Genomic DNA, 12515 nt, shown 5'->3' on the forward strand with positions numbered 1-12515 from the left:
ATATATACGCAATGGTTCAACAGTTTTGTGGAGAGCTGTGTCATCAATTTTTGAATGCTCACAAGATTCAACAAATACTCGTGTTAGATTTGCTCGATAATAAACGTTCGCTCGTGACCATCTAAGGGGTAATCGATAATGCAATGCATTACCAACTATTCAATAACTCGTTATTTATGGAGGTGCGCCCGTAATTACATTAGCTCTGTTGTCGGCCTATGCTGTAAAGAGCCCGCCTCTTTGCTTCGTCAAAGCGGATGCAGCTTACTTACTGGGAGTGTTCTGGACCATGTTTACTGGGGGCCGATTTGTAGCGATCTTTATGGCGATACTCCTCAATGTTGAGTTACTGTTTTGGATCTCGCATATTTTACTCATTGTTTCATTATGTAAAAATAAAAAAAACTTCAGAAAAGACACTAACCGTTTATAGTAAATTTGCTAAAAGACAATTTATTAAGAAGGCACAAAGGTCGTTTTCTTGCTTCAGCGATGCTGTTGCTTTGTTTTGGGCTTTGCACAGACGTGCTCAATGATAGCTTGACGTCCTGCCATTAAGTCTTTTGTGACTTGCAGAATAATCAGTCTTGACTGATTTATGAAATAAATCAATTTTTTATTGATTTTTTTCCATCTTTTCACAGCTTTGTTACCAGGATTTAGTAATAGCGTTTTTTGTACCTGGATTGGAATGAGTATCCTCGGCCTTCATCGTTCTATGGAGCTGCCAGTGGCCACTGCTTCGTCGTACAGCATTTTCACCTTAGCGTTATTTCGGTAAGTAATGGGGCTTATACGAAAGCAATCGTGCCTCCATCTTTATTTCTTATTGATGCTCTGGTATGTCAGTTGATTATTGCAGACTGTCGGTCAACATTAAGCCATTTGTTCTAGTCGTACTGTAACCTAAAATGGACCTAAAAGAAAGCGACTATTCGATACAACAGCGACAAAACCGCATGCTGAATTCTTGAGTAATGCCCATTGCATCTCAAACGAACCTGTTATTCTAGGTTGCAAGCTGTCTTGGCGTGGCTGCATCATCGTATTTGATCCCGCCGATAGTCGATACATGGCCGATGCGTCTTCAGTGGTTTACTGCAGCAGGAAATATCTAGCATTTGCTTGTACTTATAGCCATGATTTGGATCAAATGAGATCGGCCCAAGGTCCTCGAGAAAGCCAATAACAGTCCGGCGGTGCCGGCATCTGGGATAACGAAAATGGAATCGCGTAACTTAAATTTAAACTTTTGGTTACACGATTGGTTAAGTAGGTTCGTATTTGCAGTGTGTACATCGCAAGTCAACCTGGCCTTGATGGTAAAAATCATTTTACTTACCCGTACGAAAGACTCATTTCAGACAGAAGTATAGTTCGAGCTATGTTTTCTGCACCAACAAATACTGGCTAGTTTAATTTGTTCGTCTCTGACGGTCGGGATTTCCTTAACTATAATTTAGTCACTAATAAATTTTACGAATTCGATAGCTGAGCAGTCAAAACCACATACCTGCCTTTTAGTATATTAAGGTTAATGTCCCTCATTGCTTCGTAGAGCATTCAGCGTTGAACAGCGAGACAGGCGAAATTAAACACCTTCGTGCCAGTATACTGTAGTGGAAAGTCCGGAAGCGTGACGAGAAGATCGACATTACATAAGTAACGCTCCGTACTCCCAGTATATGGTAGAAGCATTGTTAAATCTACCCAGTAACCTCTTCCGCGCAATCGGCCCATGAAATCATCGAATTCGTGGAGCAGATCCCAAAATGAATACCGAGAAGTTACAAACGATTCACTATAGTGTCTTTCATTGTGAGGTGGCGTCTGTGGTAATAAGGCCGTCGGACTATGATAACTGGCCAGCCGCGCCAGACATGTGATCGTCTAACAAGGCCATTGCTGTACTAGATTGAAAGTTGGCAGAGAAACGGGATTTCACTGTGCAAAAACTCCGGAAGAAGGCTTCAATTGCACTGTGAATCACAGATAGTATCTGTGAGGTTTTGAATGCACGGTTCCGTGATGAAATGATCAAACGCAATTACCACAGGGGAGAACAGCTTAGGTCTCTGATCGAAATAAATAAAAGGGTGAGTACGGATCCCTTACGACGTATGGACCAAGGAATATGTCATCTATGCTCAGTAGTACAGCATGCAGAAAGTGACCAAGTACGGCATATTGCAGCACCTTGTGTGTGCTGTGCGCTGATTATCCAGTCAGATTGTAGTTTTCTATTTAGATTCCAAGCGTTTCGCCATTGTGCTTTGTTGGCTGATAGGGCATCAGTTTATTCGAGCTGACTTCACCTGACAGGCTGTCTGTAGTTCGATGGGCCCGTGGAAATCCAAGTAGGTAAACACAGACCAGGATTAGTTGTTCCAGTTGTATTTGTTACGGCTGACCGATGTCGGCACTACTCAATGCTAGCCTCGACAAGCGCTACATTCAAATTGCGTTTTGATGAAAGTAGAGCCAGGCCCTTCCTCTATGCTAAATGATTAGTTACCTTTCTAACCAGAATACTTTATCGAGTGTATACGCAAATATATTCGTATGGGCTTTGAAATTTGTCGGATGCATCGCACCTATCAATAGCATCAATCGGCCGATTAGGACCGAATACTCGTCTGTGCTACCGTGTCCAGCACCGACAACACTAAAGATAGCCCACATATAAAAGCAGAATACAAAGGGTTCTTAGTCTAACTCGTGATAGATGATATTTGTTAGTTATCTCAAGGGACTAATTGATTTGATTGGCTAAAGGCAAAAGACGGGAGACGTCTTGGCCACTGATACTAATTGTCTTGTTATTACTGCTGTTTTTATTTTTGTGACAAATTGAAGCCAGCATATATATATATATATATATATATATATATATATATACATATATCCGAATTTTCACGTACATATAATTAAAAAAGGAATCTACATAAAATGTAGAATGTTCGCTCCTATCGTGGTCTATTGATTAATAAACTTTATTGTTAATGTATTACGAATTGTATCGTCAATTTTCTTGCGCTTCAAGTACATTTCTATAAGAAATGTATTGACGTCAAGTTTGGAGAACGGATATGGTGCTCCATGAAACCATTTAGTCCAATCCATGTGTTTAAGATGTCCTTTTACATAATAATAATGGTAGCGCGCAGGTGCTCCGTCCTGTTGAGATATTAAATTTGTCATCTTTACCAAAATCACCCTGATAACACAGATTCCTACAATACAATACCAAAAAAGAAGAATCTAACTAAAACCACTTTTTAGCAATGCTGATGATGACAATTGAAAAATCTATGACAGCAAGATATTAGCGTGCATTGTGCAAAATCCGCTTCTAGCGTGGTCTGAAGTGCAACACAAAAAGCGGAACAAGACGCCTTGGAAGAATAAATGAAATTTCTCCCTCTACGATCATATATAATTTCCTATCTCGGCGGCAAAAAAAATACAATTAGATCTCACCTAAATAGGAATTAGTAGATACAATTACAATGATACGAGTACGTCATGTGGGGCTTTAGATGTTAATCGGAGTGGCTCGCGTTAAACACGTGCATGAGACTGATTCCCCCCTTGAGTCCCAGAAGCTTGACGGACAATAAACGGGGGCGTAATTTGTTCTCTTTGAAAAGCCTGGTAACTATGTCAGCTAACAGTCTCCGTCATTATGCACAGACAAGCTGTATCGATATGAGCACTTGAAGGTTATATCTTTCGAAACTAAAAAATTGTGAAGTTTCAAGGATCTCATGGAAGCTGTACGCACTGGCGCCTTACCATATTTTATCGGTGTATTTATTCTGGATTAAAAGTGACAACTGTTAAATAAGTGCGCGCTTGCTAACATTTTCCTAAACCCATTCTACTACTACTACGACTACCAGTATATAATAATAGGTATGGAAGATCTTAAAGCGTAAACAACTTGGAATATGATTGAGTACAGCGTTAGGAGCTTACGTAATAACCTTTACGTCAGCACTTTTACGTGCATTTCTAAATCACCAACCATTCCAGTGGCGATTAGTAGATGCTATAACTAAAATTGAGAGTGGACCTAAGATCCACAAATACGCAATAGCATCATACACACAGTCATTCGACCTGTCAAAGGGACTAGTCCACGAAGCTGCGAATGATTAAACTGCTATTCAAGGAGGGGCGACGGGATTAAGGGTCTAGAAAGTGGAATCGTGCACCGAGTTACATGTAATAGAGAACGCGAAACGGTCATAAATAAGAATGCAATTTTGGTGCAAGTTTGGTAACATATTAAAGCTATTAAAAGTAACAGAACTAAATAAAAACATGTATATTTGATACTAAAATGCACCTAATTAATCATGGGCCACATAATTTAGTTATTTTCGTAGAAAATTACGGTTAAACTTAGTTGAAATGAGGGCTGTCTTATATACAAGATGACTTAATTTAAGATAATGGTATCTTCTGTACATACTTCAAATAAGCTTTATTGAGACTGAAGAGATGGTAAATGACTTTACCCTCCTTAGCCAAATAATTCAGATTTACCTCTCATAGAGACGTGTGCTGTCCAAATTGCTTGTAAGTAAAAGTAAAACACACGTCACAAGAAACATAGGAAGACTATAGAACTAAACTTGAGGTTGTTCTAGTTCAAGAGCCAATAGCTTTTCAATATTTAGATCACGTGTCAGCATCATAAAATACAACAATATATACCCAGCCGTAAACATAAACGACAAGAAATCTGCTTATCGAGAGATCGGAACGTATAGTAAAGACCGTTTTGATTCACAAAAATCTTAAGACCGCATGAATGGAACTCAGTGAAAATTACTATTATTTGCTCTTTTAGTATGTACTACTTGCTAAACAGTTGGTCTTACCAACCTTACGAGACTGCTAATCAGAAGAATCTTATTTGTCATCCCGCGTCCGTTGCTACATGTCTATCTTACTGTTCTTATGTCTTGATTAGTTCTTATTGTCGTTATTTTCATTTTTCGTAAAATATGCATAATCCCAACACAGCTTTCAAAAAGGTTCCTAATACACTATCGGAAACTTCATAAGGAGGTCATAAGTTTTTATACATAATAATTAGGTTGGCGTGCATAGACGTGGCAAAACTAAACAAATCTTCTCGAACCATAAACCAAACCCGAAATAACACCGTATATGTCAGGCAGTTATAAACAAACGAGGTTTCAACAACTATAATATATTAGTAATAACTAGGAATACAGTAGTAACTTATCATACAGAAGGACGGTAAATATGGAGGCGCAGATAAAAAGTATGTGTATGTATAATTACCTTGAATCATAGTTATCTCAGCTGCTACCGCTGGTCGGTCGCAACTGTTGGTATGAATACCAGTGACGGAAAGACAAACGTCTACGTTAAAAAGTCTTTATCCCAACCCAGGACCTATTTTTTCGTTGCGAGTAATCCTTTTTAGTCCGCTGTCACTCTAACAATGATCTGTGTTTCTGCAGCTTGTGCGAGCTGGCACCCGACCCAGCCGAGGCATAACAACACTGCTAGACAGATATCCGTCTTGTGCCGTTACTCCAACTATTGTAGGTGGTTACTTATCAAACTTTCATCAATTATTGCACGATATCCTACCTTTACTGGTTACACGTTGCGTAGGTTACAATGCCTTTCGATTCATGCCCCTAAAAAGGGCGTGAGTTGGCTTTGTTCCACCGCAGCGCCGACCGACGACCATCTTTCTGGATTAAGCCCTAAAAGGCTTAGGTCCACTATAACAGGCTTCTGCTAAAATCGACTCGAGTCAATAACGGCATCAATAACAACAGAGGCGACAAAACTCTAGGTAATAATAGTACTGATTATGTCGAGAAAACTGCTATTATCAATCATGAACATGGCGACGCTCGTAACTTACGTCGATCACATGAGCGGCGCGTGTCATAGTGTAGCTATTATTTACGTATTATTATAGGTTATGGGTAGCAGTGTGCGCTCGAGTTTCGTGAGCAATCTGCATTTTGACCCAGATGTATAGCCTTTTGATGACCTCGCCATAGTTGTCCTGCAGAAGGAGGCCCGGCATGCTTGCACTAAGACTGGCATTTTTCCTAGTGATTCTGGTGGCTATGGCAAAAGAATCGGAACCGGTAAAACTAAGACAATCGACAAATATGACGAGTGCAACAAACACAGTCAAATCGCCAACGGAAGAGGAAAAAATAGCTGTACGTGATGTAGTGTTTGCTAACCTCAATAGGGGACCGTCGTTTTCACTACAAATGGAACACTGCGATTGGCAGGATCTTCGCCATCTCGAACGTGTGCGGTTGTCTATACAGACTAAACAGAATAGGCAGAGAGGCACATGCGACAGACGCAACCTCATTGTGCCGTGCCATATAGCGCATAAAGAAAAATCCCCACTTGATTTTTGGACTCACTTCTATAAAGCTTATAGCAGATTCTGCGGGCCACAATATTTTTCAATGTTCGACTTAACCGAAGGCTGTGAGATGAATCTCGCTGATTGGAACTCGAACGTCCCGCCATTCAGCTATTTTTGCTACAATTGGCCGAACCAGACGTTTTCGCTTTACGTCGACTCGGATTTTCATGGCGCTTACAAGGTTTGGACTCCAATGAAATTTAACTTGGACGATCTTCGAAGTGGACATATACAGCTGCCTTCGATGATCTGGTATAACAAGGATATTCATGACGGATCGATGCGGTTAACGCTTCATCAGGTCAGCGATGAAATATACCAGTTCGCTATGATCCCACTTTATTCAACAAATTACAGCCTGCCGAACGCACCAGTTCACGAACAGTATTCGGCAGGCAGTACACTATACCTCGAGAGTTACTTTCCACATATGATACCCGTGTTAACGACAAATGGTATGGCCGTGTTCCATAATCCGCGACTAGCACAAAGTCATCTTATCATGTTAAAGCCATTCTCAAATGAAATTTGGTTGTATACGATCATGGTGTGCGTGATTATTGCAGTTGTAGTGACCCTGACGGTTGAACGACCTCGGACCATATCTTATATGCGCTATTTTAGCGACAATGTACTACTAATTTTTTGCCATATATTTACTAATCTGCACATAGCCGAACCGGGTGACTTTCGATTCCGCGCTGCTGCTTTCGTTACGACATTGTGGACAGTGCTCAGTATTATTTTACTGACAGGTTATCGAAGTAGCCTCGCATCGCATCTGCAGAAGCCGCTTCGTGAAGCAAAAGTGCGAAATTTTACTGGAGACGAATTCAAGAACGACATCGTGTTTCTGGCACCGCGTTTTCCCGAAGTTTTGCGCCACCTACGTAAAGGCAAAGCTTACACGGGAAGTGCAATCGCTATTGAATTTTTGGTTTCCGTCTGGGGTCTCGGTGCAGATACGTACCAGATTCCTTTTCGGTATGAGTCGCAGATGCTGCAGTGTATTGGAGAGACGCACTTTTTCGCTTGCAGATGCACCCAAAAACAGGTGCGCTGGCTGTTTGAAATGTGCACCATGTATTATTCGGTAAAGAGTAGCATGAGACAGTATAGCAAAGACAGCATGAGAAACGTTAACTACGCGTCGTTGGCCCGCGACGAGGATGCCGGCCTAATGGCGGTAAATTTTGAAATTTCAGTGTCATTTTTTGAGGCCTGGGGCATAGGCCTATTGATATCTATTGCAGTGTTTGCAAAAGAACTCATTTTAGATGCTGGGAACGGTATGTAAGGAGAACGACCATTGTGTAGTCGCGGTTACAGAATTGCAGGAGAAAGTATTACAAAAATGCAATTATTACGAAAGACAATAGACAAAATGTGACGGTTTTGAACAATATTCCTTATTATAGAGTTATGTTCCGCTTAAAGGTCACTACACAGCAATCTTCAGGTACATGCCTACGAAGAATGTGCTCTCAAAAGTCATTAGTACGTATGTTTTTAAACATGCATGATTTTAATGAAAGCTTTACCTAAGTTTTCATTAAAACCATACGCCCAAACATCAAGTCACACAGAGTCACGAGAAATATGCGTGGTTTCCTTTAATGTCCGAATATGGAAAATAGGTATTAATCAAAATAGTGTCAAATTAACCTGTTTAACGCTTTGCAAATCTCCATATAGGAACATCCTGCATCTAGAAAGGTGAAATCCGGAACTGCACTATAGCGCACTGGCATAGCAGACAAACATTGATTTTGTTCATTTTTTCAACTTAACGTTTCTAAGGTAGAATTTCAATTGTAGAACCTTAATTTGGGCTTAAGTTCCACCATCCGAATATAGCGAGTTTTAGAGGAAACAGCTTTCGACTGACATAAAATTTTTAGCCGACAGCAAAAGAATGATCGAAAGAGGAAAGCAATTTAACAAAGACATGGATATTTTCAAACCTCAACTAATGTACGGATCTAACAGACCATTGACAGCTAACATGGCCTCAGTTACCTCCCTTCCTGATTGTACCCTTCCCAATATTCACGCCGAAGGAAAGGGCAATAACTGAGATCAGGGGATTTCCGATTTTAGAACTCCAGGTAATTTCTCCCTTGTGTGTCTTCGCATCGACGCTGGTGTCAGCGTTGTGTCAAAAAGCTTTCAGAAGTAAGAGGAGGGCCAGGCTAAATTAAAACCATAGACAATTAGGCGTTACTCCGCTTTATGTTACATATTTTAGCTTTTTGAAATCTCTGGAATAAATGGAGAACAATTATGTAACAAAAATTATTAAGGAGTAAAATTTTAAAATAAAAGCCATACAAATTGTTTAATAATTAACTCGAATAATACAAAGCATATATTTTATTAAAACAGGTTACTATATCGTTTAGCATCTATAATACTACACAATAGGTGGTTATATGGGTTTTTTGGGGTTTTCGTCAAGTAACTGCCAACGGCAAAGGTTTCTATTGCATTTGACCACAAACGATTGTTGATAATTGAACCATGAATGAATGATTTCCATATGTTTAGGCTAATCGAAATCAAGCAGCTTCGAACTCTACAAGGTAGTACCTTATATGCTCTAGCTTGGTCTAACTTTTAAGTAACCAGAGAATCAATAACACAACTTAAGGTAATTGGGAACTGGTAGAGGTATAACGAGCTATCTTACATGCAAATTGATTTGTATGGGGCTGCATCTGTCTTTAGAACATTATTTTGAAGCACCTACAATAATCCAATGTAACATACCTGTTTGCTGCCCCCGACTGTTGTATAAGTAGCTACTAGTCGCGTAAAGATCATCTGTAGGTATTTTTGCCATTTTGTACTGTAATTGCGAAAAGTTATGCTGAACATAACGGACGTGTCGATTGTACCGAGAATACAACATGGCTTTCCTAACACAAATAAAATAAAAAAGCTAGAGATGCCAAGTGAGTTCGGGTCCTTTCATATTCTTTCCTAACACATCGTTGCGTCCATTTTGTGTGAGTATAAAAAGCTGGATGCCTTCATCGCTTTCATGGTCCAAACAATAAAACCTAAACAGCATTGAGTGTTTGCATTCTATGGTACAACACAGGCTCGAGCATCTCTCTCTATATATAAAGGAAGTTTCTAGTTCAGTGAGCCTATATGCTACGAGTATGGATGAATTTTCCACATTGTGTTAAGGTAGTGTCTGCTGGCGTGACGTCTTCCGATGTTTGGATCAGTTTAGGTCCTTATAAGACTAAATCAAAGCAAATACATACACTTCCAAGAAGATGCTATTTATCTGAAATGTCGAATACAAGCTTCTGTTGAAAAGGCTATTGAACAAATAAATAGCTATCTGCTAGAGTGAGGAAAAAAGACACATGGATCTAAACAATACGGATTTAAGCTCTGGTAAGTTTATTCAGTAATTTAGTCATCTTCATTATAACTCGAGGAATAATAAAAACGAATAGGACTCTCGTAGGGACCAAAGGAAGTGAGCTATTCCAGTGTGCGTAAAGAGTCCTTTATGCATAAAGAAGACATTATAATAATGTCGAATAATATGAACATAATTTCAAGAACTAATCGTGATAATAGTTCTTCCACATGTTTATTTGTTATCTTTTTTATTTGTTGCTCTTTTACTATCGGGAATTACGAAAGACAGGATATATTTTGATTTATAAAATAAAAAATTCAAGTTCTACACATAACAAGGAAGAGCACGGGTTCAGCGATTTATCACAGAAGCCTACAAAGAACATGCTGTCCTGAATGGGCATCATACAGCATAACAGGAAACACAAGAAGAAAGAAAGTTAACGTTTCGTGTTTAGTCGCTAAGGTAAGACTTCACGAAATATTGGGTAGTCGAAAGTTTTTTTAGCTTAATTGATTTTTTCTTTTTACGACACTTGTGCCATTCTAATCTATGATCTATAGTTTTTCTAGCGACATCATAATCCCATTGCTGCAGAACTTTTGTGTTTTGAGGGCAAAAAAATGGTGACATGTGATTTTCTAATTACTCCAGTGGAACTAAATTAACACCATTAACGAAGTTCCGCAAAGACCGAAACAGCTATAGTTTGATGGTACAAGACCCGGGCTATATTACGGTTTTATTGAAATTTCTTATGCAGGTCCCGTAACGTTTTCCCGGTGTTTGAGGGTGTATGCGGTCTGGTATCGTCGTAATAAAAGACGACGCCTTTTCTGTTCACTAATCCGGTCGATTGTTGACAGAAAAGGTTCGAACGAATCGTTTCACCAGGCGGCAACAGCGTATTAGGCACGATCCCTTTTCAACGCCATCAAACACATAGTGTCATCTCCGTTAGCGTCCATCTGGGTTTTCCTAAAAATTATGCAACTTCTGCTCGTCTTGACCGTGACCTTGTTCGCACATCATTGCCGTATGTGATCCGTTTTCCATCACCCGTGGCCAACTGCTTCGTAAATAACTCGACCTTGTCGCGTTCCGGTAGACTTTTACCGGACAGAAACAGTGTAGCAAACCGTTAAATAAATCATCAATTTCTATAGAATTTATTCAAGCAACAAGTTTCTTTTTGTAGCTAGCTTTTTTCAAATTGTTTTCGCGGTGTATGTTTAGATACTTGGGGATATCATAGATATTCACGTGTCAATCTTGCTAGAAAGAAACTATTCCGTAACTAGTTAACCATTGCGAGGAGCGTCTTTCATGTTGAAATTTCCAAAAGAAAAGCAATCGAACTATCTTTAGGCTTCTTTAGGTTACAGTAACCCATTTGGAGCAATAGTAGCACAAACGGCTTTTTTTCCGGATCCGGGCAGCATTCGTGCCTTTATCGTAGTAAAATTAAAAGATAAAGTCTAACAAATTTCCTTAGAAAGTCTATACAAAAAGATGTTAACAACAACAATAATGTCAGCACATCTATTACTCCCTTAAAGCTGTCTAAAGTTTTAAATTATACCAACGCCTCGAAATCATCTGACTTGAAAAAACCGTCAATACGTTTTGGACTATCCAGTATAATATGATACAGTAGAATCAGGTGTCACCCGGGTTAGAGACAGAGTGCATAGTTATCAATCGTATCTAACGATCGTACTATTCGTTAGACTGACCATAAAGGCCAGACGAAGGCTTCATAGATAAATTACATTAGGATCGTTGCATCCTTGTAAAATCTTCATTATTTTTTTATTTCATTGAATAAAAAAGAGAAGGGTAGACACAGCACAAATATTGCCTATAATGTCAGGACAAATCGGGCTCAGTTCTAGTCGTACTAGATGGGCATTTGGCCAAATAAGTGTAGGAAACACCTCTAAGGTACGTCTACTTTGCTTAATATGTGATACTTGCAAAATGAGAACAGCCTATATGAGAAGCTTAATTTTTTCCCTGGAAAATCCTGCTCTGAACGCGGCTGTTCCACAAAAGGCAGAAAACACAGGCTAATCTAGGACAAAGTTCTAGCAACGGTCTCTCGTGATATATAGGTAAAAAGTTATAGAGTCTGCACACGTTATCTGCTATATCTTCTATCAACGTACCAGTGGTAAGTACCATGAAACCACCTAGGTATTTTAGAACATTACTAAACGTAAAGGTTCCAACGTGACATAATTCCATGTAGTACCTAAGCGGCGAACAGCGTTAGCCAACAATTTACTTTCGAATAGCTCGTAAAGCACTGCGGTCTTCACAGTATTTCTCAGTATAGATGACGATGCTTTACAAGGCAAATCAATTCTGAAGGTCATTTACGGCGTGAGACAGCCCACTTGAGGCATCGCTGTAGGGCCCTCCCCTCGCGTGCTACCCACTGCTTGCTAAACTGTGGTCAAGTTAATGGAAGCCATACATAGAGTGTCGACGACTTTAACTTAAGAGTGGCTGTAAAGGTCGAGGCTATGTGCCCGTGCAACTGGTAGATAGACCTAATATATTCTTAGTTTTGAATTACATAAATATAGTATTATATATATATATATATATATATAGATGGCGTGCTAATATAACCACAGTCTTATTACTTAATAGAACTACCATAAATTTTATTGAGCTCAA

At 39.4% G+C, this 12515-nt stretch overlaps 1 long non-coding RNA gene across 5 annotated transcripts in view; it reads left to right on the top strand.

The window, feature by feature from the left end:
* LOC111269851 (uncharacterized) overlaps nucleotides 1-3010 on the top strand; it is a 3263-nt gene extending 253 nt beyond the window's left edge. For 2 of the 5 annotated variants that reach the window (XR_002685970.2, XR_002685972.2), the window contains exons 2-3: nucleotides 645-777; nucleotides 1014-3010. This is a non-coding gene — a long non-coding RNA (uncharacterized LOC111269851). The other 3 variants (XR_002685969.2, XR_002685973.2, XR_002685971.2) reach the window with 3 other exon arrangements.
* The last annotated feature ends 9505 nt before the right edge of the window (nucleotides 3011-12515 follow it).

This window comes from Varroa jacobsoni, unplaced genomic scaffold, assembly GCF_002532875.2.
Source record: "Varroa jacobsoni isolate VJ856 unplaced genomic scaffold, vjacob_1.0 scaffold_1421, whole genome shotgun sequence".
Classification (NCBI taxonomy): Eukaryota; Metazoa; Arthropoda; class Arachnida; order Mesostigmata; family Varroidae; genus Varroa; species Varroa jacobsoni.